Raw genomic sequence first — 11,618 nt, 5'->3', positions numbered from 1 at the left:
CGGCTCCGTCCCAGACCCGCTCCCCTCTTGCCCACCATGAGGTTCCTGTGTGTGGACCAATGCAGTGCCCTCGTGGAAGCTTCAAGAGTATCAGTCACCATGTTACACAGGACTACCCTTTATCTCACAACTCTCAGGCTGCTAAGTGCTCCATCATCACAATCATCCATGTTCCTTCAGGGCTCAAAGTCAAGGGAGAGGGGAAGCAGGGGGTTGTCAAGGTCCTTCCCATTCTGAAGAGATGCCCTACTCAGCTAGACTCCAGCAGAGGAGGGGAGCAGGAATCCTCATAACCATGGGAACCAAGTAGATACATCCAGATACAGAGACTTGGGCTTCCAGTTAAGGACATTTGAGGTCCCCGCCTCTGAAACTCATGTCCTTGGTGGCCACTGTCCTGCGTTGGGGATTGAACCACTTAAACTCATGTTCACAAAACTGGTGGACAAACTTTCATTTGCAACTACTGAATGCCGGCAGCATCAGGAAAAGGCCATGGTGGAACCAAAAAGCAACAACATTCTGAAACACCAGAGCCCAGAGGAACATAATCCACCCCCACCCCGCCCCCCCTGGGAAACTACAAAGTGGTGGAGCAGTGCTGATGCCTGCTGGGTTTTATGGTTGCCCCAATGCTAGGTGTACTTGTCAGGGACATGAACTACCCCACGGTGCAATGCTCAAGACTTAAATAAATGCTTCAGTAGAGCGGCAGCTGACACTGTCATGGCCTTCAGCGTCACTCAGGAAGATTGCTCCGTTATAGGCAAGACTTAAGGGTCAGCTGTTTTCTCTGCAAGGAGGCCTGGGCTGAAAAATTAGAAGGAAGCAGGGCCTAGCTCCATGCCTGTCGTCTAAGTCCTACTATCTGCCAGGAACTACTTTAGGTGATGGGCATAAGTATGGTGATCACTTGTTTACAGATAGGGAAGCTAAGGAAGGCTTAGAGAAGTCAATTGCTTGAGGTCGTATGAACAATAAGTGGCAGAGCTGGGATTTGCACCAAGTCAGCAGAGGGTCAGCACCCTTGTGCTTGGGGCCAGGCTGCTCTGGCCTCCTGCCATGTGCTGTGCTGCCCGGACAGAACACTCACAGAATCTGGCACTGTTTTTCAATGCAGGTAATACTCATAAATTGGGTAAAGACGTCTAGTGCACTGAGGACAGTAAAAGGGAATGTGGGGTGTCTGGGTCTCTGCCTGCAGGATTACTGATCAAAGTATTACAGAAATGCCACTCTCCACTTCAGGGCTATTGGTACTTGCAGCGCCAGATGGCTGTCCTCAGAGTTCACTGCAGCTGAATATAAATATAAACCCCACCATTTCCAAGGGTGGTGCCGATGATGCCCAGGTGTGTGGTTCTGGAGCAATTTTGCCACAAGTAAATCAGTAGGTCCATATTAGAAGACACGTGTTAATTTATTGCAGCGAGATTTTATGTCTTAGTCATTAGCAAGGTTTCGTACCAGAAATTCTTTCCTCTTTAATCTTGGTGGGATTGGTATTACACATAACTAGACTATTAAGACAAGAATATCTTGCAGATAGGGAGGTCGTTAATCTAAAGGGTTTCTGCAGTGTGAAATGCAAATGCTCGGTGACAGGTATGCTGAGATCCCCCAAAGCCTGCTTAATCTGCCATAAAGGGATCTAAGGAAAGGTTTGATTGTTTTGTTAACACAAATAAGAAGCCCTTCCGCAGCTCTGCTCTTTGCAGCTCCAATTCTTTTACCATTTGTTCAGACAGACTTTCAGCCCCTAGAGGGCCAGTTCATCAACACCTCCTTTCCCTCTGTGTTCCCAATGACAGACCTGGGATTTGGGTCTACATTCACAGAAGGTGAGGGTAAAGCAAAGACACTCTCTCTCCGCTGTCTTCTCTGCAGGCCCCTGTGACCAGCTCTTCCTTGTCTACGCCTCCCTCTGGGGCAGCACATCTGGATGTTTCCACACATGGCTTCTGGGTTGATGGTGCCATTGGTCAACTCTGGGAGACAGCAAGGTCCCCCCTGAGTCATCCTTGCAGGAAGCCAGGAGTCAGGCGGTTCTGATTCCAACCCAGCTCTGCCACAAAGTAGCTGAGTCTCCTTCGCCAAATCATCCTTCTTGCCTCAGTTTCCCAGACTGGGACTAATGGTTGCTGAAGTCCTTCCAGCTTTAAATATGCTCCAGCAACCTCTGCTCTGCACTGTGCAGAGGCCCTCAATAAAGTCTCATAATTAGTTCATTTTACTCAGTGTGATACACCTCCTAATGTTTGTCACAATGGCCCAGGGCTCTGGTGTTGGACTTAGTTCAAATCCTGGCTCTGAGTGACCTTGGGCAAATTTTGTAACCTGTCTATGCATAAGTTCTCTCATCTAATAACAGCACCAACCTCATAAAGAACTTGTGAGATTTACATAAGGTAATGTGCATAAATTACTTAACACAATTCTTGGTATACACTAAATACTACATGTTAGCTGTTTTATTGATTTTATTGTTCTCTAGAACTTGGAAAAACTACAGGCTTAAATTTCAAGCAAACCACGTGACCCACCAAAAAATAATTAATCTCTATTTGGAGACTGGTATAGAAAGGGGTCGAACCCCATCTACTCCCTGTACCCCACGTTCTTACGAGAGTATTTCCTTCACTTGGGAGGATGAAGAGGCGGACGGGAACTTCTCTGGGCTTTGCCGCAAGCCCTCCTGAGGCTGGCCCATGATCTGTTCCTGTCCTGCCTTCTGGTGCCCATAGACGCCTCTGTCCCCCAAGTGTCCAACTTTGCAGTGCAGCTTTCTGGCTCTCCCACCCTCAGAACCCGTGGAGCACTTGTAGAGCCTTCAATATTCTTGTGGCATCAAAGGATCTTTGTGTCTTTCTTCTCCCCACCCCCCAGCCCCTTGTCATTTTCTCTCCCTCCTCCTTGGCTCCACCCTCTCCCATTTCCCTCCTCAGGGAGCCGCTTCTGGTTCGTCTTTCCATCTTCTTCTCATCCCTAAAGAGTCCTCCAAGGACTCATCCACAATGGTCTCAGCTTAGTGCCTTGCAAAAAAAAAAAAAAAAAAAATTCAGTCCCTTTGCACCTTTCAGGAAAACCATCAGCCCAAAAAGTTTAGGGAAAAAATTCATTATCTTTAATGGGATTTCGTTACCAGGCCCAGCCAGGAGGGACCCAAGTTCCCAAGAAATCTAAATTAATAAATGCCCTACTGAGGGGTGGGGGTGGGGGTAGGGATGAGGAGACATAAACTGAGATACGATCTCTTTTTGAGCTTTGCAATGAAGGGTGAGAGTCTTGCACAGAAAACCTAAAATGCCGTCTAGCTAGGAAAAAGGATTTAAAGCATCCCTGAGAACCCCAGGACTGTTTGGAATCCATTTTGAGCAAAGTGGAAATATTTGGATGAGCGAAACGGCTGCTCTCTTTTAATTGGCATCTGGTTGATCAGGGACTGTTATCTACGACCATGAGAGGGTTGTCAGGAAAATCAGCATATAGAACATTTCACTAACAAATTCCTAATTTCATCTGTGCCAGCTACAAAACTTATTGTACTCATTTTGGCTCTTGAATGAAAGAGCAACTGGCGGGTACCTTTGGGGTCTCGGAAGATTTAGAGAGGTTTGTTAGTCTATTAGAAAGAGGAGGGAGCGGTTCTTCCCTTCAGCTGTAAACTGTAGAGAAGTCTATTAGAAACTCTCCATGCAGAGCTCGAATCGCCCTCCCCTCTGATTCCATCACCCCGAGTCATTAGGCTGGTTGAACACCACTTCAGACTGTGCGCTATAAATAATTAAAAGGTAGAAACATGTGCGGTCACCTGACTCAGCCCCACGAGGAAGCGGTAACGCGGAGGATGTCTGACTTTCTGCCGAGCTTCTTCCTGATGGCCAGGATTTTCAAACGGCATCTCTAGTCCCAGCCTCATCCTCTAAGCAACAGCCCCACATTTCAAACCAGCACCATCCTGGCATTTGCTGCACCCAACAAACTCCATGGAGCGAACTGTGAAACTAGAACCCACCCCTCTTGGCCAGCTCTTCCTCCTTGATGTTGTATTTCAAGACTGTACTCCAATCTTGAAGCCACTGAGCATGGCAGATGGTGTTCTCCAAAAAGGGTCATGTAATAGTTCCCTAGGTCTGCTGTAGCAAGTGACCACAAATGTGGTGGCTTCAAACTACAGAAATATATTCTTCCACTGTTTTGGAGGCCAGAAGTCCAAAATCCAGGTGTCACTAGGGCCGTGCTCCCTCCGAAGTCTCTAGGGACGGGCTTCCCTTGCCTCTTCCAGCTTTTGCTGGCTCCAGGCATTCCTTGGCTTGTGGCAGCAGAACTCCAGTCTCTGCCTCTGTCTTCACATGGCTTTCTTCTCTGTCTGTGTGTCATCTCCTCTTTATGTAAAGACATCAATCATCGGGTTTAGGGCCCACCCTAATCCAGGATGACTTCACCTTAATTACATCCACAAAGATCCTGTTTCCAAATGAAGTCACATTCTGAGGTGTGGACAGACAGGAATTTTGGAAGGACACTATTTAAACCCAGACAGGCTACGTTAGTATTTCCTGTCCCATGTACACTTCCAGAACCTTGACACTCTCCCATTAGAGGTGGAGTCTACAGCCCCTTCCCTTGAACTGGGTGGGCCTTTGTGCTGGCTGTAATGACAGAGAACAGCAGAAGTGATGATGTGTAACTTTAGAGGCTGGGCCATAAGACATACAGCTTCTATGTACCTCTCTTTCTTATGACGCTTGTCCTTGGAATGAAACACCACGCTCTGAGGAAGCCCAGGCACATGAAGGAGACAACACGAAAAGAAACTGAGGGCTCCCACCCCTCAAGCCCAGCTGAGCTCCCAGAGACTGCCAGCATCAAGGTGCCAGTCGTGTGAGTGAGCCATCTGGAAAAAGGGTCCTCCAGCCCTCAGTCAGCTGCCTGGACTGAAGCTGCATGGAGCATAGAGGAGCCTTCCCTGCTGAGCCCTACCCAACTGCGTATGTCTAAGCAAAATAAAGGATTGTTGTTTTAAGCCACTAAGTTTCAGAGTGGTTTTTACACAACATTAGATACCTGGAACACACAGCATAAAAACCTTTGCAGCACTGTAACTCCTCTGTCCTCAGTGCCCTCTAACCAGTGAGTCTACAAGTCTGTTCTCTTCCTCCTGTGCCCACTTAGCCAGGCATCTAATTATTTCACTCTGGATTGCATCTTTAGCATCTTAACAGGCCTCTGGACTTTGGTCCCCCTTTCCTCCATCCTACCAAACGATATCTAGTGCATTTTGATCTTGCCACTGTCTTGCTCAAAATCCATTGATGGATCTCCATTGTTTATAGCCTTTCCTTGCATTTCTTAACTAAGAGATAAGACTTCTTTAATCTGGCCTCAGTTTACCTTTCCTACCTTATCTCCTATGTCTTCGCCATAAGGATTCTCTGCTCTTAACAAATCAGACTATTCACCATTCCAAACACATCTTGAACTTGCTCTTCTCCCTTGGTACCTTGGTTTGCTTTTTCAACTTGTAATAATGCTTTTTATGCACCTATTCATGCCAGGCAATGTGCAGTAAACTAAGGAATACTGGAACACTGCCCTCCCCTGCCTTCTCACTTCATCTAACTGAAATTCTACTCTTATTCCAAGGCTCTGTTCCAAACCTCACCTCCTCCATGAAGCTTTCCCAGATCCCTCAGCCAAAAATGATCTTTGCTTTCCTCTGAACTCATCTTACATCTTCTTCTCCAATCAAGCCAAGTCTGTGACTGCACTGAGCTTTCCCAAGCCTCTTGGCCACTGCATGCGCTGCATGTTTTTCCTTCACCCTTTTCCGACTGGCTAACATGCACTAGCCTTCATACCTCAATTCAGATACCATTTCCTTTGAGAAATTTTCTGTGATCCACTTGCTCTGTTTTACATTTCCCAATATATGATTACCCTAGGCACAGAAGAGACCCCGTGCCTATATCTGTGGTTCTGGAAGGGCATGGATTAGGTCTTTTACTCCTGTATCCCATGGACTCAGCCCATAGAGAAGGCTCCATATATGTTTGTTGAATGACTGAATGTTGAATACAAGAGGAACTCACTAGGAATATCTCAAAGGCCTTTCAGTATGGCTGGATATAGGAAAACTATTTGGAAATGAGGCTTTGCTTAGCTTTAAAGATTCATGGCTATATTTCAGGTTCCTTGAGTTGATTTTTGAGCTAGGCTCCAGGTGAAGGAAATCTATACATATTTTTTCATTGTATCCCAAGCATACTTTGGTAATGAAGAAACATTTCAACTAGAAGACAACTCCTTTAACGTTTTGCTAATTATCCTTTGTTCTCTGTGTAAAAGACTTATCCTTTTCGACTAAATTATAAAGTTTTCAAACACAGAGACTGCATATTCTTTATCTTTTCATTCTCTTAGAGCTCCTATTTTGTATTGGGAACATAGAAGCCCCTCAATATTTATTCAGCAGATTTTTGTGGGGAGATATGACTAACCCTCCTAAATTTGTCAGTTTCCTTTGAAAAAACTGCTTTTGTGTGTATCAGTCTAAAAGATGCTTCCTTCCTTTGAATAGATGGATAGTGAAGCTCTTGGACTTGGACTATTAGAAGAAGTGAACGCTAAAGAGAATTTCATTTTGGGAAATCCCATCTCATATTCTTTAACTTGTCTTTCCTTTTGGGGATAGGATTGTGAACCTTGAGTTTCCCGGGATGTCATGATACATCCTGGGGTTCCATCATACAAGGCTCTCCCCCTCCCCTCCAACTCCTGATGTGTCCCTGGAGACTGAAAACATTACTGTGGGAGAGAGGTAAGCTCTTTAAAGCATCCAAGTTTCAAGCTAGATTTAGATGACCTCTCTTAGGCTCTAATATTAAATTTGAGACTCTTGAGAGCATCTGTTGAGGGAATCCATCATCCTTTTATTTTGTATTTCCTGGGTTTCACTCAATATTATGACTCTAGGGGAAAAAAATACCATGACTAGTACTTAAAATGCTGGCACCTATAGTATCTTGAGTTAATGTTACTTGCAGCTTTATCCAGGAACAATTCTGCCATGAAACACTCCGCTCTAAGAGAAACGAGACTACTGAGAAGGATTCTTTTGAGTGTCTCTGGTATGCCAAGAGGCGATGGGGATCTGTGTGTGTGTGTGTGTGTGTGTGTGGGAAAGTGAGGGGGTGATAAATTGTGTGCTACCTTTCCTTTAAGAGCATGTCCTTTTATTCCTGACACTTAAAAAGACACTGTCAAAAAGATGTTTTACTGATTTGACTTTCTGTGCAGGAGAACGTGCAACAGTTACCTAGTAAGTGGTTTTATAGGGAGTTTCACCCACACGTTATAATAAACTGAGCCCAAAGATAACATATCTTTTGTGCTTTTACAGTGCTTGGATGATAACTGTGAAAAATTATCTAGTGGAGGTTAGCAAACTGTACCTGTGGTCTTTTTCTCATGACCTCTGTATGATAAAGTTTACTATCTTGGAGCATGATGCATTGTCAAATAATAGGTTTGCTTGTCTGGCCAACAAGAAGTAATTGAGGAGTGTTATAGTTTTACAATCCGTGTTTCAATGACTCTGCTGCTTTTGAGTTGTTAGACCTGAACAAAATGGGTCAATGTTGAAAGAATAAAGTTTTTTCTCTCTTTCCCCCTCCCCCATCTCCCACCTTCTTTATGGAGGTGTTTTGAAAGGGAAGGGGGCTGGACTACGATGATTCTCTCCCCATGCATCCCAGCTTTCATCTGGGGCTTGAGGTGGGAGATCTTGGTCCTAGTTCAACGACTGAGAGCAAATTTGGATTCGACTTGCCAACAAATATCTATTGAGCACCCTTGCCTTCCTTCTGTCCTTGGAAAGAAAACAGGCTAACAAGCTTATTTTGGTTTAAGGATTCTTTGGACCTCAGATCTATGTCTTTACAGAACAATTTTCCCTGAATGTTCTTGTTGGGAACAGATTAAAGTTGAGTGACCTGGATGATCCAGGATGGGTAGCACATTAAAGAGCATTTGATTTTGCAACATTCCATTTTCTCTGGGGTTAGGCCTCGCCTGACATTTTACAACGTGTATTCCATATGGCACTAGTTCCATGAGATGCTTTGTGGTGAAGTGAGTTTGGGAAACACTGTGCACCTATTCTAAATTCTTATTTTAGGTTTGCCTCATGGTGGTGATTAGCGTATTAAAGGCTTGAAGAAGTCTAATAGCAGAGAAACATCTTAGTTTTTGCATTTCCCAAGGATGCTCACAGAATCCCACCCCACCCCCCAATACCCTGCAGAGCTAGTGCACTGCACAATGTATTTGGGGGAATTCTGAAGAACCAAGCTTTTGGTTTTTTATAAAGACAGCAATCATACTTTCCAGAAAGAAACTACTGACAGGCCAATCTCTGCTTCCTCCCACCAACACTATACACATACGCACTTGTCTTAGAAATGTTTTTTTTCTTCCAATAGCCTATTAAGATAAAAAATTCAGAGCTTTCTCATGCATAGGAAGAGTTATTTTACTGCTTTGGGGGCCAAGGAGATCTTAGGAAAATAAATAAGATAAATGACTAGGATTTACATTTGTGTAGGAATGTTTGATGGACTTATTTATATTTTCTGATGGTGTTGGTTACTAGAAATGCAAGGGAAGTATGATGGACTGGTATTCAAAGTAAGTGAAGAACTCTTAAAACTCAACAGTCAGAAAACAAACAACTCAATTATAAAATAGTAAGGCCAAAGATCTTAACAGACACCTCATCACAAGATATAAGGATGGCAAATAAGCATATGAAAAGACGCTCCACAGCATATGTCATTAGGGAAATGCAAATTAAAACAACGAGATACCACTACACACCGACTTGAATGGTCAAAATTTGGAACACTCACAACACCAAATGTTGGCGAGAATATAAAGCAACAGGGAACTCTCATTCACTGCTGATGAGAATGTAAAATAGTATACCCACATGGGAAGACAGTTTGGCAGTTTCTTACAAACTAAACATACACTTGCCATACAATCCAGGAATCGTGCTCCTGGGTATTCACCTAAAGGAGCTGAAAACTTATGTTCATGTAAAAACCTGCACACAGATGTTTATAGCAGCTTTATTCATAATTGTCTAAACTTGGAAGCAACCATGATGTCCTTCGGTAAGTGAATGGGTAAACTGTGGTATATCTAGAAAATGGAGTATTACTTAGCACTAAAATGAAATGAGCTTTCAAGCCATGAAAAGATACGGAGGAATCTTAAATGCATTACTAAGTGAAAGAAGCCAGTCTGAAAAAGCTATACACCATATGATTCCAACAATATGACATCCTGGAAAAGACAAAACTATGGAGACAGTAAAATCAGCACTGGCCAGGGGTTAGGGTGGGGAAAGAGATGAAAAGGAGATGCACAGAGGATTTTTAGGGTGATGCTACAATGATGGGTACATTTGTCCAAACCCATAAAATGTACAACACTAAAGGTGAACTCTACAATCAATTATGGGCTTTGGGTGATTACGATGTGTCAGTGGAGCTTCACCAATTGTAACAAACATGTCACTCTCATGAGGAATGCTGATAATGGGAGACTATGCATGTGTGGGACAGGTGGTATGTGGGAAATCTCTCTACTTTCCTCTCAATTTTGCTGTGAACCTAAAACTGCTCTAAAAAAAAAAGTCAGAAAAAAATGTAAGAAGGGGACTGCTAGGTCTGGGGGAGACTCTACTCTAAACAACAAAAGTATCAGTTATGATTAGCTAAATTCAGCAACAGGGCTCTGGGGATTAAAAGGGAACGGTGGTCTTTTTCTGGTGTGCTGGCTACTACCTGCATGTGTCCCCCTGGTGGTGGCATCCTCCCTGCAGAAGGAAGGCTGTGTGCCTCAAGTTCAAGGAGCCTTAACACTGCTTTAATACACCTCTAAAAGATACTAACACAGGGAAGGACAGCTGCTAGATAGATAGAGAGACAATGACAAGACCCCAGAGTGTGTAACTCAGTGGCCAAGAAGTGGACAATGATGGCAGCTTGGGCAGTGGTCTGAAGCATGAAGGTGGGGCCTTGGAGATGAGCAGTGGCAGCAGTGAGGCATGCAGGAAGGCGATAGGATTAAATCGGCAGTGCTGTGGGCACTGCCCCCTTCTCAGGGGGTTGGGAATCTTGAAAACGGGCCTTGGGTACAGTAGAAACTAGCTCCACTATATTAACAGGACTCAATTTTATCCACAGGGCAAAGCTCATGGACATCCTTCCCGTTACTCAAATAATTACACACCCAGCCAGTCCAGCCCAACTATTTCAGAAAGAAGAGACAAGCACCACAGGGAGAGCAGCTGGGACATCCTTTCAGAACCCTTAGGATGGCTGTATTAGTCACCTATTGCTGTGTAACAAATTACCCCCAAACGTAATGGCTTAAAACAACCATAAATATTTACTATCTCCCACAGTAGGTCAGGAATCTGGGAAGCAGCTTAGCTGGGTGATTCTGTCTCAGAGACTCTCATGTGGTCCAAGTCAAGAAGTTGGCTGAGACTGCAGTCATCTGGAGGCTTGACTGGGGCTGGAGGGTCCACTTCCAAGAGCTTTTCTCACAAGGCTGTGGGCAAAATCCTGAGTTCCTGGCTGGCTGTTGGTAGGAGGCCTCAGTTCCTCACCATGTGGATCTCTCCGTAGATCTGCCTGAATGTCTTCATCATGTGGCAACTGGTTTTCCCCAGAGTGAATAATCCAAGAAAAATCAAAGAAGAGGCCACAGTGCCTTTCATGACCCAGCCTGGAAGGTCACACACTGCCACTTGGCTGTGTTCTCTTTGTTACAACATGTCACTAAGTCCAACTCACACTCATATTAGGCTCCACCTTTTGAAGAGAGAAGTGTCAAAGAAATTGTGGACATATTTAAAAATCATCACTATGGTGGTTCACTGGTATTTAATCCCTTCAAGAGGTTAAAGGGTTAACAAACATGTGCGAGAAGGACTTTATTCGAAGAAAGGTATAGATAAACTTGCTGGCCTGCCCAGAGGTGAAATCTATTGTGAGTCATAGAAATTCTTTATTTATTTTGAAATCAAAAGAAGGGCTCCAGACATGACTGCTTGTTAAACTGGATGAAATTAAAAATAGCTTAAACGTTTGGGAAGAGGGGGGAGATGATTAGTTCTCAGGATATATTAAATGTCCTCACATAAGAAGGGAGTCAGCTATTGGGAAGGGCTGCTTTGGAAAACATATGCTGTGTCAAACTCCACCAGCAGATGCAGATTCTGCTGCTAAAGTTAGCTCCCTGAGAACAGAGCTGGGTGGGCTGCCATCACAGATGTCTCTGGAACCAGCACCCGAGACAAATAGAATTCTTACCACTGGAAAGCAAGGCCCCACACAAGAGCCTTCTCACCCTGGTGGAGGGGTTGAAGGGAGGTGTGAAGGCAGATTTATGACCCCAAATGCTGACTCTTCTGTGATTCTGGAGGATAACAGATGATTTTTAAGCCACGAGGTGTCCTGGTATTTTGCATTTCTAAATTTGAGAATCCCTCATAAGGTGAATTCTTGTTACTTTAAGCAGAACCCATGCTATGTAAAATCCAA

General features: G+C 44.3%; 1 long non-coding RNA gene across 1 annotated transcript in view; it reads right to left on the bottom strand.

Annotated features, from left to right (window-relative positions):
- Positions 1-2,444: 2,444 nt before the first annotated feature.
- Positions 2,445-11,618, bottom strand: part of LOC116668849 — a 36,236-nt gene continuing 27,062 nt past the window's right edge. Inside the window, exon 3 of the long non-coding RNA XR_004326043.1 lies at positions 2,445-3,032. This is a non-coding gene — a long non-coding RNA (uncharacterized LOC116668849). The remainder of the gene's footprint in view (positions 3,033-11,618) is intronic.

Source organism: Camelus ferus, chromosome 15, assembly GCF_009834535.1.
Source record: "Camelus ferus isolate YT-003-E chromosome 15, BCGSAC_Cfer_1.0, whole genome shotgun sequence".
In the NCBI taxonomy this organism is placed as follows: Eukaryota; Metazoa; Chordata; class Mammalia; order Artiodactyla; family Camelidae; genus Camelus; species Camelus ferus.
Note: the sequence above shows the minus strand (reverse complement) of the source record. Positions and strands in the feature narration are given on the sequence as shown.